This window comes from Rhinolophus ferrumequinum, chromosome 4 (genome assembly GCF_004115265.2).
Source record: "Rhinolophus ferrumequinum isolate MPI-CBG mRhiFer1 chromosome 4, mRhiFer1_v1.p, whole genome shotgun sequence".
Taxonomy (NCBI): Eukaryota; Metazoa; Chordata; class Mammalia; order Chiroptera; family Rhinolophidae; genus Rhinolophus; species Rhinolophus ferrumequinum.
Genome location: NC_046287.1, coordinates 5,616,696 through 5,634,277, shown reverse-complemented (window position 1 = coordinate 5,634,277; position 17,582 = coordinate 5,616,696). Strand labels below are relative to the sequence as shown.

Sequence of the window (17,582 nt, the reverse complement as noted above, 5' to 3'; positions counted from 1 at the left end):
TAGGAAAGTCTTATTTGAATTCAGGATATTTTGTAAGCTCCATCCTATGGCCTAGAAAATCTGTGCAGTGCCTTAAAAATACCTACTTAGAACACCAGTAATGCAAATAGGGAAAAGTTAGTCACTAATTGCAAGCTACTGACAAAATTGCAAGGATTTAGCTTTTATCTAAGCTGATTAGCTTCTACTTAGGCATCATTTGAATTTTTTATAACATTCCATACAAAGCAGTGATTTCTAACAAAATCTAAGATTCTCCTAAATTTTACAGCTGACTATGACTTGGTATCTCTTGCAATTAAAGATTTCAAAGACAATGTCTTCTAGCCTCTTGGCACAAGTCCTCATGTGAGGAAAGAACTTCAGGAGGAGTTGCCATTTTGTCAGTTAGAGATTCACTGCAGTGGCTAAACCACATGAGGGTTTATTCTCCCTTATAAAAGAAACTCAAGGGTATGTAGTCCAGACTGAAGCTATGAAGCCATGGTGGCTTCATGGGCGTTGGAGATCCAGGGTCTTCTTTCTTTTCCACCATCCATAGGGTCTAAAACAGATTCCAGAATTCCGGCCATTACGTCCATCTTGCAGGCGGTGAGAAGAGGGGAAGGACCAAAGGGGTGCATTTTACTTGTGTGTTTCCCTTTTAAGGAGCTATTTTAGAAACCCCACTGAACAACAAGGATGCATCTAGTTGTGGGGAAGGCAGCAAACGGTAGTCTTCTAGCTCAGTGACACTGGCCCATTGCCACCCCAAATAAAATCAGGATTTTGTTACTAAGGAAGAATGTAGGCAGCTAGAAGTCTCTGCTGTACCCATAGTACAAGGGTCGGTTCTCAGAGGCCTTCACTTTGCTCACTGGGGGTCAGGTTCAAACGCATAAGACTGATTTGCAAAGCAGAATACCAGTGATGTAGGATAAGGAATTCCTAGCTGGTTAGATGTAGTGTGGAATGTAGTCAGCCAACTTCCAGAAAGTGTGGTTTGATTGATAGGGAATTAGGCGAGGGGATGGGGATGCAGTACATGATTGTGACTGTGGTGATTAGGAGTGAACCCGTCAAGCGGGGCTGTTCTTGGTGTGCGGTCTGAACCGCTGCGTTTTGAGGTACGTTAATCAATTCTCGTGGCTCTTTTCCCTAGATGTCACACTCTGCCTACAAATCATTACTTTAGTCAAGTTGCAAGGCAACACTTTCCTTTAGAGCAGAGCCATCCCAAGAACTTGCTGTGATACGGAAATGTTCTGTATCTGCTCTGTCTGACCCAGTAGCCGCCAGCCACGTGCAGCTATTGAGCACTGGAACTGTGGCCAGTGTGACTGGAACTGACGTGCACATCTATTTCATTTTGGTTCATTTACATTTAAATACCCATGGCTAGTAACTTGATGGGACAGCCGAGCTCTATAGTGTAAGCTCCGTGAGGTAAGGGGCTTCGTTTGATTAACTGCTGTACCCCAGCGACTAGAACAGGATAATTGTTTTGAATGAATGGATGAAATGAATTTCTCTTCATTTCTGTTAATTAGAGTAAATCTAATGCCATCACTTCGATTTAGCATATATGTAAGACCTATTATCACAGTGCTTTTCAAACTGAGTTGAGAAACGATTTGGTGAATAACGGCCAACTTTATTAAAAATGAAATAGAATAGAAATAAAATAGAATCAGTGTAGTGAAGGTGAGTATTGTTTCGTGATTTATAGATTTAATGTGTGCGTATGTACTGGATTTCAGTGGAAGAAACATTTCATGTGGATCTAGGTTTAAAACCCATTGATTTAGGCAAATTGTCTCTTCTAATACATTTCTTGGCAGCATCAACTGCTCAATTTCAATAGAGAATTTAAAAATATGCCCCAAGATTTGGCAAATACTTATTTTTGATACTGTAGCCTTTTGGACAAAGTTCATGTTTTTGTTACAAAGTGTCCATGTCTGATATTAGCCTGTGAGATGGATTACGCTCAGCAGGGGAACACCAATGCCTGGTGGGGAGCGCCTGGCAACATCCTGGCAACATCCGGGCCTCGGGCCTTGCTGAGTCCCCTTTTTTATATGGGAAACCAAGCAACACAATATTTAACTTCCACTAGTGTCTTTTGTCAGTGTAAAATGGTCATTCAACTCGAAGATGTTTTTAGATATTTGAATATTTCTAACTTTGAAAAATAGATTTTTTTTCTGATTATAAAAATAATAATACACATTATAGAGCATTTGTAAACCATAGAAGAAAGCACAGATAACTAATGTTGACATGTTAATATTCTCTCTCAATCAATATTTAAAAAACGTCCCACTGATGATGTTAAAGCAACTTCCCCATCAGATGACTTTTAAGTATAGGGCACTTTTTATTTCAAGCTTGCTCTAAGAGAAGAGATCTATGAATAAGCCAATTCAAAGATCTCTTGGTTGGAACTACTTTTAATCATTTTTAGACTAGGTTTTAAAAAATATCTAGTAAAAGATTATTAGGCTAATTAATTAGGAACTCCAGCTTCCCAGTTCTTAATCTTACTTAGGTCAATCAGAAAACTGTTCAAGTATGTTTAAATTTATTTTCCTATGTCATTAACTGTTAATCTAAAATCCCATTTAAATTATTATAAATATTCCAACTGACAAATGTGCTATAATTTGTTTTGAAATTGTAAGTCCCTCAAATTGGAAAATACACATAAAATTTAAAAATTACTCAAGTATCCACGGACTATAAATAACTGCTAATATTTTTTCATATTTGCTTCAAGTGTTTTTTTTAATGAATGAAGAAAATGTTAGATAAAATTGAAATCTACTTTATCCTCTATCTCCATGAGGTCCACCCACCTTCCCCACCAACAGGCACTCAGGTCATCTCATCACCCGTCTCTACCTCCCAGTGGAAAAGGGTGCAACAGACATTGCAGGGGCGTGGCCCACCATTTGCACGTATCACTAATTTTATCTTATTACAAGGGCCTAGTCACACAGCCTTTAGTTCCAAGGGTGGCTACAAAACATATTCTTTGTATTTCCTATGGGTGGAAAATAGGTAAGGAGTTGGATGAACAAGCAGTGTCAAACTCAGCTATCTTAGCACTTCCATGGTCTGTGGCATGTGGGAAGAGAAACAGTGCAGAATTCAGTCAGAAGGAAATGTGATGCCCACGGAGCAGTGGCTGACTTTAGCCTTAGGTTTCCTATGTTGTTTCACAGAATTATCATTGGATGTATAAGCGCTTTGTCGTCATAGGAATGAATGAATGAATGAATGGATAAATTGGAGTCGTTCCATACTTTTTTTCTAATTAATGAAAGTTTATCGAGGTGACAGCTGTTAGTAAAGTTACATAGGTTTCAGGTGTACAATTCTGTAATAACATCATACACTTATTTTTATTTCCCTTCCAGATTACTCATGTGTCGGCGGGCTACTCCTCCTTTCCTGATGCATCCTGCCATTCTGCCCACTGCTCCCTATAACAGTCATGGGATTCAGCTCATAGTAGGAACCCAGTACAATTTTAGGATAGCAAAGAAAATTTCGGATTTTGAAAGAAAAGGTCTGAAAATCATTAAATTTCATTATGAGAACAAAGCATAGAGTAGTACAAATAGTATCAGTATCCCTTTTGGAAAAAGAATATACATGTGTTTGCATATGTATAAATTTTTTTCAGAAGTTTCATAATAAATTATTAATAGTGATTACTATGGGAATTGTGATTGGAGTTAATGTGGAGAAAGGAGTTAGCAAGTTTTTTATTTTTAATTTTATAACCAGTGGAACTCTGAATCTTTAACATGTGTGTTACTTTTATTATTAAATTAAAATATTATAGTACAGTGCTTCCCAGACTTAGGGATTTTATGCACCAATAACATTTCCTAAGATATTTGGAACTCTGTATAAGTTTGCCAATAATGCCCATTAAAAATACAACCACAGCCACAGTCTACCATTGCCATTTCATGAATGAAAGGACAGTCTCTGAATGATGGCTAATTATCTAAATTGAATACATTTAATTCTATGAAAAATTCATTACATTCTCCTTACTTTTTTCATTTTTGGACAACTAGTGGAGAGCAGAGGGGAGGGGTCCAAGTTTATGGACTTCTGGCTCCCAATTGGGTCCTTTTGTTTCAATAAACAAATAAATGCATCCTTCAATGTGGCTAGATGCTTTGAATTCTGACCCCAGTGTTAAGCTTTTTTGAATGAGTGAATACAATACTTGTCATTAGGATATGGGCAGCAATTAATAAAATAGTGAAAATCAATTACAGGCTATTTTGGAGGCAGTATTTAATTGGTCGAAGTCATCTTTGAAATTTATTACATAGTTGAGACAAACAGAAGAAAACAAGCTGTTGTTATGGCAACAGTTATTTTTCAAGTCTGCCTTAGCAGAAGTCACTGGAATGTTAATTATGGAAAAGCAAATTTTTTTAGATCTCATAGGGCACACTAGTGCATAGTAATTTATAATGGCTTTTAAAGCTAAGTTTGAATTCTATCTGAAATATCATATATGTAAAAATTTGTTCGAAAGTCCAAGAAGTAAAGTTATAGAAATGTATATAGGAATATATATGATGCAAATATAATAAAAATATAAAATATATTTAAAATGTGTAATCTGATGTATAAATAGATATAATTTAAATATATAAATATAATTATAAAAATACATACATTCCTAGATATCATACATATAATATAAATCTACTTATGGAAATCTGTTTGAACATAATTTTTTATTAGCCCATTTTTGTCTTACGCTATATTGTATATCCTTTACTATAGGTATAGAGGCTGATAGTATTTTCACAAACTATAACAGTGTAAAGAGAATTCATTGTGAAACAAATGTTTAGATGTTGCTAAGGAAACACATTTACAAGTGGCCTTACTCTTCATAGTTCTGTGAAGGTGCCTAGGGAAACAAACACCGTTTTCTTTTACCTTCACATACAATACCTCCGACACCTGATGTGTGGGGTTTTATCCCCATTGCGACCAATTCTCCACCACCGGCTGGATGTCCTGTAATTCAACTCAATTCTGACGCTTTAACTATCCAGATCCCACCGGTGAGGGGCTCAGTCCCACAAGACTGCCCCTCACTCACATGCCAATTGCAAGTAGTAGGTCCCCGGGTCACCTGCAGCTTCTGTCTGACGTGGCTACAAATTGGAGGTTCCCATGACCCGCTCCTCGTCAGCCATTTGCTAGAGCAGCTCCCAGAACCCAGGAAAATAGTTTACTTACTATTGCTGATTTATTATAAAGGATTTTTTAAGAACACAAATGAACAGCCAGATGAAGAGAGGAGATTCATAGGGTGGGGTCTGTGGGATCTCCCCGAGCACAAGAGCTTCTGTCCCCGTGGAGTTGGGATACACCACTCTCCCAGCACAGAGCTGTATTCACCAACCCGGGAGCTCTCCGAACCAGGTACTTGCAGGATTTTTCTAGAGGCTTCATCATGTAGGCCTGATGATTAGCTCCATCTCCAGCCCCTCTCCCCTTCCCAGCAGAGACAGGTCCAAGGTTCTAATCACGGCTGGTCGTTCTGGTGACCAGCCCCGTCCTGAAGTCATCCAGGAGCCCACCATGTGATGCCTCTGTCACCAGACTCTCCTACAGGGCATTGAGCCCTGGTATTGTGTCAGATACCAGGTCAGATTAAATATTAGAACAAAAGGTTTTCCTAGCACCCCTGTTTACAAGGGTTGTAGGAGCTCCGTGTCAGGAACCAGAGACAGAAAATACATACATATGTATTAATCCTAGCAAGGACCAGGGGAACTTTTTGCTAATTTAATGCTTGGATTGTAGTTGATCACAATAATATTTTCACATGTAATGTCCCATTTAATTTCTAAAATGTTTTTCTATAGATACCTAAGTGATAATACAAATAAAGTATGGGGGAAGAATTTATATTGTACATAGACTATGAATACACATTTCACAGAAGGATAAAATCATTTCACTTTCAAATATTCATCATCTTTAGAGTACTTTCCAATTTACAAAGGGCTTTTGAGTATATTACTACTTTTGGCTCTTCATAACAGCCATGTGAGGGAGACAGACCACTTATTTCCTTCATTTTGTATGTGAGAGAGTGAGGCACAGCGAGGTTAAATGACTTCCCAAGGTCACACAGCTAGAAGGTGGAAGAACCTGGGTCCGGGACCCATTATGGGCTCTAAGGTCAATACATGCGTCTTCCTGGATCACATGATGCCTTCAGGGAAAACTAGACATAACATAAGACATGTAAAGACAGCTTTCTCATCCACACTGATAAGTACACTAGTTTCAAAGTTAGAATAGTTGGGTTCAAATTCTTGTTCTGCAACTTATAGCTGCATAACTTCAGGCAAGTCACGTAACCTCTCTGAGCCTGAGTTTGTTTACAGAATAACTTTAAACTGAATTCCTGTATGACCAGCAAGTTGGGTTTTCGGTTGTGCCATTGACTGACAAAGATGGAAGACCAGCAGCTGGTGGCCAGAGGAGGCTGTCTGGATAAGTTAACAGAAAAGAGCTCTTCCCCGGAGCAGAAAAGAGCTCTAAGACATATTGTTCAGTGGAAAAAGCAAGTGATAAAACAACACATGTACAGCAAACCATTCATTAAACACACAGACACATAATAAAATCAGTATATTGCTATAGACACGTATATATTTGCAAAACCACAGAGGACAGTCTAGAAGGCTATGCATCAAACTGATAACTGGCTAACTGGGGGACAGCTGGGTGAGGAAAAGCATGGATGGGGAACTTGCAGCTGATTTCATGCTTGGATTGTAACTCATCACAATAATGTTTTCACATGTAATGTCACATTTAACTTCTAAAACGTTCTTCTCATAAATATCTAAGATAATAATACAAATGAAGTATGGGGGAGGAATTTATATTGTACATCGACAATTTATAAGGACAATGAACCAAAGAAATAAGAAGCATATATGCCTGAGAAGAGCTAAGGGAGATCTATTTCTAAGTTCTGTGGCTGGGAGGAAATGGGTTTTCTGCTCACTTAATAAGCATAGTGTGTGTGTGTGTGTGTGTGTGTGTGCGCGCGCGCGCACGCGCGCTACTGTGGTTTTGATCTGAAAAACTTACCCATAAATTATTTTGTTAAAAATGGCAGCAAGTACTTCTTAGCCGTGAAGAAGGGGTGGGTGGATGCTTGCTGACACGCTGCAGGAGGAAGATAGCTTATCTCCTACTCTCCACTCTTTCAAGTGAAGAGCGCACTGCGTGGGAATTAGAGATAACATAATTTGGAGAATATATCGATTTCTTTTCCTTATGCTTTGCCTTGCTTGAAAAACTATTGGTAGCAGCTTACTGAGTTCTATGTAGCACACAGCCTCTTCAAAAATTAGCGAGGCAGTTGGTGCACAGCAAAAATGAGAGCAAGACAGTCAGATGAAGCCAGAGGTGAGGATGGCATCAAACGGTGTCTTCCAGTCCTGCACAGTCCTTAGAGGTGGGCCCCAGATTGGTCAGAAGCTTCTTCTAGCAACAACAAGAAAAAGTCCTGGGTGAGGGCCAAGGTGGTGGGAATATAAGTAGTTATAAGATTAACCATCATTTTTGTGTAAAAAAAAATCATTTTTTCTAGGAATTTTTTTTAGTGTCCAATAATGAGACATACAGACATTTCTTCCATCGGCTCTCATCAGTAAATACCCCTACAGTAAATTTATTATGGGTTTCATATGGCTTATTTCTTATAGCCTTCTTCAATGTAGGCCTAATCGCAGAATTAATAAGATCAGAAAGTTTAAGAGGAAATTCCACTTAAGTTTTCATTTCCATAACATTTAAAAAACGGGGGCGGGGGGGTGACATATTCTTTGGAGGAATATTGGAGCCTATAGCTCAAAGATCATAATTTTACCTAAATAGAAGATTCCTTTTTATTTAGATTCTTTTCATTCTCCCTTCTTCTTCCTCTCTCCATTTTTTGTCAGAAGGTGCCATCTTGAATCCATTCAACTCTCATCTTAGCTCCATTCATTGGAAGCAGACTCTGCAGTCAGCAGCCATGGCTATTCTTGGGTCCTATGCCCTGGACCAAGCTGTGGGAGTTGCCAGGTCACTGCCAAACCCGATGCACCGGACATGGAGAAGTCACTACAGTTTCCTTCTGCTCGTCAAGAACAAGCAGGCTGACCAGTCAGGTCTAATTTCACTTCTTGGATAATTAATGAGTGGAAAGGACTATTCCAGCTCGACACGTCGGTATGCATTCTTTTGCATTCTAACAACCTAAGTAAGCAGTTGCGTATTTCCCAAAAGTAACATCTGAAGAGTAGAAGGGACTTGTTACTTTTCAGAAAAGGTTTTAGGGAAGTAGAATGCACATACTGAAAAGCGTACATATTGTAAGTGTACAGCCCAAAAGCTTTTTACAAACTGAACGCTCCTGTGCCGCAGGCACCCAGGTCTGGACAGATCATCACCAGCACCCCGAAAGTACCCTTTTTGCTCCAGAACGTCCTCTGAGAAGTTATTTTACACATCTGTCTGTCTTTAGACCCATGTCTGAATCCTCCTCCACAGACAGGCCGACACTCTCCCTTCGGATTTTGTTTATTTCTATGAGCATATTATGTGTGCTTGTTTTGTGGTGGCAGGAAATGTCTTCTCTTGCTTGGCTCTCCTGTGTCCCTACCCCCCACCCCCATGTCTCACCACCCTGCAAACACCCTTCGCATCACTTCCCAGGCTAAGAAATGAAACAGCTTTGAGCCTCCGCGGAGCTGCTCCTTTGCCCCACAGCCATCAAGCGTTTATCCTGCCTTTCCAAATAACAGAGCAGGAAAGTGTCTTTTTATAGAAAGGGTTCCAATTACTACATTTTACACAAGAAATGGTAGGCAACAGAGTTTCTGTTTGGAATGATACAGAAGCTCTGGAAATGGAGGTCATATTTTTCTCTTTAATGTTTCCACTTGAAGTGAGTGTACGGTTTTTTGTTTTTGTTGGAAGGGGGTGGTAGTGAAGAGATAAGAGATGGGGGCGGGTAGACAGGCCCTGGGGTAGAAAGTTCAGGTACAGAGGATTACGGTCTCACGTCCTGAATCAAGATGAGGCGTTCCCTTTCTCCTCCCAGGTAGATAGGACAGTTTTAGGGAAAGGCATCCCTTCAAATGCAGTTCCCCCACGTGGGCCTTGGAGGGGAAGGTGAAATGAATTCCTGGGTGGGGTGCATGTCAACTGTTTAGACAGCTTTTCACTTGCTCCGGCTCTTTCCCTCTTGAACCTGAGTGTCCTTGCATCTGACTCACCTGCTGAGGAAGGAGGCAAAGCCAGGCCGGCAAGACTAGACTCCTTCTGGCCCACCCTCTCCCACCCCACACCCACCGTTCCAAACAGCCTCGTGCCACCCCAGGGGCCTCACCTGGATCTGTTCCCTTTCTAGAACTCTGGGTGCTGTTGGGGGGAGGGGAAAAAAAGGGAGGGACCCCAGTGTTGTGAGCTATTTCAGCATGGAAGTATGAGTGGGAAGCAGCATGTGCCGTGTTAGGAGACAAAGTCACAGTTGATTTGTGTCATCCTAGTTATTCTGTGTTTGTTTGCTAAATCCTTGGCACTCAAAATATTGTCCGTTCACCAGCAATATCAGTGTCACCTGGGAGCTTGTTAAAAATATAGCATCTCCTTGGGGCCGGCCCGGTGGCTCAGGCGGTTGGAGCTCCGTGCTCCTAACGCCAAAGGCTGCCAGTTCGATTCCCACATGGGCCAGTGGGCTCTCAGCCACAAGGTTGCTGGTTCAACTCCTGTAAGCGATGGTGGGCTGCGCCCTCTGCAACTAACAACGGCAACTGGACCGGGAGCTGAACTGTGCCCTCCACAACTACGATTGAAAGGACAACAACTTGACTTGGAAAAAATGCTGGAAGTACACACTGTTCCCCAATAAAGTCCTGTTCCCCTTCCCCGATTAAAAAAATATATATATACACATATATATGTACATATATAGCATCTCCGTCCCCACCCCTGACCCCCAGACCAGAAGCTGCATTTATAATAACAAGATCCCCAGGTGATTGGGGTGCTCATTCAGTTTGAGAAGCTCAATCCTATAGTAAAATACACTTTCATAATGAAGAAAATGGTAATTGTTTTTCAATGGTAGACCTTCCCCAATGAGGCTTCGATTTCTGGGCTGTCAGGCTAGAAGCCGGAGACTACTCTGCCTAGAAGTTCAGCTCCCTTTGTGCATGTTGGACATTTCAGTGAAGATTCATCTTTCTCCCCACCATGGAGATAAAACCTCGTAAATGTTTATGGCAGCCATTCTCAAGCATCCAAAAGGTATGTGAAAGAGAACATTGTAACCAGCATATTAACTAACAATGAAATTATTGTTATTATGGGAGTGTGGGGATAAAATGATTGCTAAAATCATGCTTTCTGGGGGAAGATAATAAAGTGAAAAGAGAAGTGGTTGAAATCTGAGGCAATGGCAGGGAAAGATAAAAAAAAAGAACACCACCACAGGAAATGACAACAAGAATAGGACTAATAATGGTTAGCCCCACCTGCCTTCAGAGTGGAATCCGTCTCCCAAAGATTTGTGACACCCTGTCCACTCCTCCATGTCACCCTGTGAGCCCCACAGGAGACAGGCGTTACAGGGAAAGCGTGGATATGTTTTCTATTCGGGGTGCACCCACTACTTTACTGTAGTGATGAGTGGACTTAGACAAGTGTCTGGGCTCCCTGCTTGCTAGCCTAGATTTTGACACTGAATGTGAGTCTGGGCCAGTTCCTCCCCACGTGTGAGAAAACAGGAAGGAGGTGTCTTCATTTTTCAGAGGCTAATATGAGCACAGCCCTAGCCTGCTTCTGTCTTGTCGTTTCTTCCGTCCTTATTGGCTCTCTTCAGGCTGTCTGCTGTCTCGTTCTCTCTTTCTCCTTCTCTTCCTCCTCCCCTTCTCTTCCCAGATCCAATTTCCAAATGTAGGAGTTTCTAAGGATTTGGTCCTTGGACTCTTCTCTCCTTAGGTAGTAATATACATTTCTAAATAGCACCCATTATGCTAAAAACAACATATTTCCATTTATAGCTTAGACATCTCTTCTGAATTTTAGAATGAGGTGAATGAAGAGTTCACTTTTACACACACTGAGTTTGAGATATCTATGAGTTTTTCAGTAGCCTATTTGATTTATCACTTAAATGTATCATTAGCATCTCAAAGTTAATGTGTGCAAAATTAAACTCTACTCACTCTTCTAAATTTGCTCCCACCTCCATCTCGGTCAATGGTCCATAATCCAGTTTTCTGAGCTTGGGCACCATCTTTCACAGCTTCCTCTCCCTCATCCTGAATCTAATCTGTCACCAGTCCTGTCACTTCTGTATTAAATCCTTCCATTTTTTTCTTCATCTCCACTGCTACCCCCTTGTCTAAGCCACCTTCATCTCTTGCCTGGACAACTGTACTTCCCTTCCATCTGTCCTCCTTCTGCTTTTGCCTCCCTATAATCTATTACCCAGTTAGTACAATCTTGTTAAAATATAAGAGAGATCACTCAGAACCCCTGCTTCAAAGCTTATAAAGATGTCTCATTGCTCTTCGAATAAAATTCGAGCCCCTTATCAATGCCTAGAAGGCAGTACAGTTGTTCCCCTCTTATCCACGATTTTGCTTTCTGTGGTTTCAGGTACCCACGGTCAACCATGGTCCAAAAATATCAAGTGGAAAAATTCTACTTCACTTCAGCTCATCATGTGTGTATTGTGTTACCTCACACCATCACAAGAAAAAGAAGTGTGAGTACAGTACAATGCAATACTTTGAGAGAGAGAGAACACATTCATGTAACTTTTGTTACAGCGTATTGTTATACTTGTTCTATTTTATTGTTAGTCATTGTTAATATCTTACTGTGCCTGATTTATCAATTAAACTTTATCATAGGTATGTATGCAAAGGGAAAAACATAGTACATACAAGGTTCTGTACTACCCACGGTTTCAGGCATCCACTGGGGGTCTTGGAATGGGTGCCCCCCAGATAAGGGAGCACTGCTGTAACAGATAAGCATTGAAGCTGCGAGCCGAGCTGGACTGCCCGGGTTTAAATCCTGTTTTACTAGATATTTTACTGTCTACAGAACTTTGGGCAAAGTATGTAATCTCTCTGTGCCTCCATTGTCTCATCTATAAAATTCAAAAGATGAGACTATTATTTACTTCTTCAGACTGGAGGAGAGCGAATGGGACCATGTGTGGACGGCAGGTGGAACAGAGCCTGTCACACAGTCGGGGCCTATTGTTAACCTTTAGCCGCTGCTCAGTGCTCAGCCCCCTTATTGGGATGCCCCAGCCTCTCCGGCTTTCTGTGAGCCTCAAAGGAGAACCCCCCAAACCCCCTGGAAGCTCCTCCCTGCTTTGCATGGCTCATTGCATCTGAAACGTCAGATTTTGGCTGCAAGTCAGCTCCAGGGCGAGTTCTCTCTTGACTGTCTTTTCTAACATGGGGCTCTCAAAACCTAGTGCCTTTCCTTCATAGCATTCCCTACCACGTGTAAGTAAACACTTACCTGTTCGTTCATGCCTTTATTACCTGTCTCCATCACTAGACTGTAAACTCCGTCAGGGGAGACTTTTTGTCATGTTCCGCGCTAGAAGAGTGCTTCGTATTTGCTAGGCATTCTATAAATACGTGTTGGGAAAGAAAGAAAGAGTAGACGAATAAATGAAGTCTGGGCAACTCCTAGGGAAGCAACTCTTTACCCGGTCGTGCCCCAAACTACTAAGTAAACCAAGTAAGTGTATTTCTCCCAAGCGTGTGGCTAGTACTGTTGTAGTTAAAAGCAAATTTTTGATTCATTTGTTCATTAACAGAATATCACTATGCATTTTCTCAGTAGTAGTCATCTCCACATCAACGTGAGGTGTTGTATTACATTTTTTGACGTTATAAAGGGGTTGCGAAGCGCGGCTTGGAGCCGCTAAGCCTCCCCGGCCGAGGGAGTTGGTTGCAGTTAAGGTTTTACTGCGTGTCCAGCAGAGGGCGCTGCGGAGACGCGCCTGCCGCGGGCACAGGCGCAGCCCCATGGGAGGGACACAGGCAGAGGAGGATGAAGTTCAAAATGACGACGGTAAGGTATTGGCAACATTCCCGGGACTCTTTTCCAGTTGCTAAGTGGCTTCTTAGCCCGTTATACTGTAGTGGTTTGCGAGTCTGGCCGAGTATCACTGGGACCGGGAGGGCTTTCGAAAAAGACAGGTATCTGGGCGGCACCCCTAAAGATTCTGATTCAGGAGGACCTGGGCGGGCCCTGGACCCTCTTGAAGATGTTCCCACTGATTCTGGTAATAAGAGGTTTGGGACCCCTAGCTGGGAATTCCCACCCAACTGGGGGAGCAGAGGGCGTGAGGAGGAGACAAACCTGGTTTCCACTCCCAACCCAGTTGCTTTTTAGCTGGGACCTGTTTTGGCACCGCGCCCCGTCCTCTACCCCCGTCTTCTCCCACGTCCCCACCTTGTAAAATGGAGATGATGAAGATGGAGCTATAATGCCTACCTTGTAATGTTGTTTTACGGGTGAAAAGAGAGCCAGGAGTAGAACTGCTAATACGGTGTTCAAAGCAAGATAGTCTCTGCTCTGAACCAAAGGCAGAAGAGGCTTTCTGAGACCTCTTCTGGGTCTCCCCGTCCCCGGGGAGCAGGAGCCTGTGCAGCGCAATCATGTGGGAACTGACAACAGTATTTAGTTCTGGAACCTCCGGACTGCCTCTGCTTCTTTAGTTTATTTGCTTTGCTTCCAGGAGGTAGTCAAGAACAGTATGAGGAGATGAAGGATGTTTTTAGTTAGAAGGGCTCTTAGGCAGCATCTAGTGAATTCCCTTTATTTCTTAGATGGGGAAACAGATTCAGAGAGGTTGAGAGACCTACTCAAGGGCACACAGCTGGTTAGCACAAAGCCATCAGCTTTGTGCTCGCCCCAGCTCTCAGCGCTGCTTCTGGAAGTTTTGTGGTGAATCTCTTCAGGTCATGCCCTTGTCCTCCAGAGAACAGAAAGGTGACTTTTGAAAACATCAATGCTTTCTGCTTTCCCTTTGTGAGGTCGTTATTACTGCCTTATCCAACAGATCAGACTTGCAACACAAGAGGAATGATGGTAACAGTAAACAATGATAAACGCCATTGTTTAGAGGCCTGACACTCTGCTGGTGCGTAAGCTCATTGTTTCATGTAATCCCCACCTTGTTCTGTGCATTCATTCGTCAGAGATTTATCAAAACTTCAAAGGGTTCCAGGCACTGGGAATGCTGCAGTGAGCCGAGGAGCCCCTGCTGTCACGCAGCCTGCGTTTTGCTGAGAACAGACAGATGAACAGTAGCAGTCACATGAGTACACAGGACCATTTCACACGGTGTTAGGAGCTTTGAGAAAAATAGAAAGCAGTGATGTGATAGGAAGTGATTGGGAACAAGGAAACCGAGGTTGGTGTGTGTGTGTGTGTGTTGTGTGTGTGTGTGTGTGTGTGTGTGTGTCCGGAAAGGCCTCTTCAAAGAGGTGACCTCTGAGCAGAGGCCTGGACAATGAGAAAGAGCCACCACACCAGGGTCTGGGCAGGAAAAGAAGCAAGTTATCAGAAGCCCCGCGGGTGAGTTCGATGTGTTCAGAGAAGGAAGGTCAGAAGATCGGTGCGAGGAACAGAAGCCAGAAACAGCTGGAGAAAGCGGGGAGCGCAGTTCTGGGCTCATCCAGCCTAACTGTCCACTCTCTGCCCCAGGACTGACTGAACACAGGCAGCCGCTGTTCCCTTCCCTTGGGAAAAATGTGGAGGCAGAGAGGACTTTTGGGGAGGGGAAGGGGCTGACTTTTGGAAAACAGTTGTAAAGTCTAAGAGGTGGGAATTATTGAACTCATTTCGCACACGAGGTATTACGCCGGGGCAGGTTGAATGGTGGCTTCCAAACCGAGCCTCTGGTTTTCCTGTGTCCTTCCATTTATTTATACCTGAGGCTTACCTTCCCTGCAGCCCAGCCCTGCCCCGCCCCAGGTGTCACTCGGCCCCACCTCCTCTCTCAGCAGCCTCTCCTGGCTCAGGGCTAAGCTCCCAAGGGGACACCGGTAGCTTGCCTAGCTCTCAGGTTCCTATTCCTATTGAATTTAAAACCTACTTTCCCGCTTGGTGTTGTATAGTCTATGGATTTAGGCAAATACATAATGAGTATAAACTCTGAATCGACTGAGAGCAAGAGTGGGGGAATTGAGATCTAATTTAAGCTCAATTATAGAAAATAAAGAAAGTCAAAGTCGCACATTAAAAAAAGAAACACCCACTTTCCCTTTGTGTAAACATCTATCATAGTTTACACTGAGTCCTTTTCTCCTCTTATTAAATGAGGCCATCTGGCTTCCCATGAGGGGCTCATGCTTCCCCTTAAAGGCTTCCCAAGAGGCTGCTGGGGTGGGAGCATCCTAAGAAGCATATCTAGTGACACTAGTCAATTAGGATAGATTTCACTTCGGATGTTACAAATAAGTGACTTCAGCTTTGGATTGCTGAAAGCAGACCCTCCTCCCTTTGGGATGTGGGTGAGTGGTCATTCCTCTCACAGGGCTCCCTAAACACTGCGGGAAAGAATGGGTTAGATTTAGTTCATTCGGTTGTACATTTACAGAAGCCCCAACTACATGCCAGGACCCAGAGCATACCACGTTTCCCCGAAAATAAGACCCAGCCAGACCAGCAGCTCTAATGTGTCTTTTGGAGCAAAAATTAATATAAGACCCAGTCTTATTTTACTGTAAGACTGGGTCTTATTTTACTTATTTTATAGTAAAATAAGACCGGGTGTAATATAATATAATATAATATGATATAATAATATAATACTGGGTATTATATTAATCTTTGCTCATTAAAGGCGCATTAGAGCTGATGGTCTGGCTAGATCTTATTTTCGGGGAAACATGGTGGAATCAGTCTTTGCACTTCAGGGAGTCCCAGTAGAATAATGTCAATCTATAACATATTCCCATGCGTAACCTCATTTGATTTTCATAACCAATCTCTGAGGCAGGTGGGGTGTGACAGTCTCCTTGCATGTTCCTGGCTGGATAAGATAAGTAACTTGTGCAAGGTCTCACAGCTGGCTCTCAGAAGAATTGGGCCTAACCCACAGCTTTCGACTCAATTTTTATTCCTCTGGAATCTTAAATCCTTCTGACTTTAGAATGAGTGGATTCAGAACTGGGCTATTTTACAGACTTTTACTAATTTATTACATCATATTTCCATGAGAGGAACAGAAGGAACCCTTTTCTACGTGACCACTGCTGGAACTGGGACTTTTCAGTTGGAGAAGTTCTGTTTTCACACTGACTGAACTTCCTGGGAGGCTGGGGGAAGTTAGGAAGGAGTGAACGTGAGAGGGAGTGAGGGCGAGTGAATGGTGGGTTATTAAATGGCCTCTTCTAAACATCCCGAACAGGGTTCACTTCTGGTAGCAGCAGGTGACCTTTTAGCACACTCGTCCTCCGTAGGCAACAGCGATACACTCTGGGGGTTAGAAATACTACATGAAGGCACTGAGCGTGAACAAAAGCAGGAAGATTCTGAGCACATGTGGCGAACATATGGGTAATAGGAATTCCAAAAGAAGAGAGAAAATGGGACAAAAAATATTTGACATAATGATGGCTGAAATTTCCCGATTTGATGGAAAATATTTATAGATACCAGAAGATCACTGAAATAGCAGAATAAGTGAAAGTAAATCATGTCTAGGCACATCATGGTCAAACTGTGAAAAAACAAAATAAAGAAAAATTGTGAAAGCAGTCAAAGCAAAATGTCACTTTATATACAGGAGAACGATAACTCAAAAGTTCTCTGACTTCTCATTAGAAACAACGGAGACCAGAAAACAGTGGAACAACATCTTTAAGGAGCTGAAAGGAAACAAACAAACAAACAAAAATCCAAAACACCTGTCAACCCAGAATTCTGTATCCAGAGAAACATTCTAGAATGAAGATGAAATAAAGACATTTGCAGAAAAAAGAAAACGAAGACGTGTATTACAAGAAATGCTAATGGAAGTTCTTCAGGCTGCAGGAAGATGATCCCGGACGGAAGCTTGGGTCTTTCTTGGTAAGGAATGAAGACCATCCAGAATGGTAAATGTTCAGGCAAATACAAAGCTCAATGTGTCAGAGGGGCAGGAGGCCAGGCAAAGTGCAGAGCCTGGGCTGCACTAGTACAAAGCCGGCCCTGGTTGGATGTCGGCTGGGCGAGGTGGCTTTGAGTGTGGTGCAGGTATGTTGGTGATACAGTGACCCCTGCACCCTAACCCCCTTCCTGGGAACTTACGCCGAAGCCTGGGGTCGAAGTTGGAGAAGAGGTGGGATATGATTGCTTTATTCATCCAAAAAGGAGCACAAAACAATGCTTCATCATTGCCTGAAAAGCAAACGTTACCTGTTTGGGCTGTTTTAAGGGATTTTAAAGAGGGCAGGAGAAGCTGTGACCCCTGTCAGCGATAGCAGTGGCATGACAACACTTGTTTCTCTTCA

At 42.4% G+C, this 17,582-nt stretch overlaps 1 long non-coding RNA gene across 1 annotated transcript; it reads left to right on the top strand.

Annotated features, from left to right (window-relative positions):
• The first annotated feature begins 7,105 nt into the window (after positions 1 to 7,105).
• On the top strand, positions 7,106 to 17,235 carry LOC117021502 (uncharacterized). The gene is made up of 4 exons (XR_004422875.1): positions 7,106 to 8,268; positions 10,172 to 10,350; positions 11,707 to 11,815; positions 16,915 to 17,235. It is a non-coding gene; the product is annotated as an uncharacterized LOC117021502 (long non-coding RNA).
• The last annotated feature ends 347 nt before the right edge of the window (positions 17,236 to 17,582 follow it).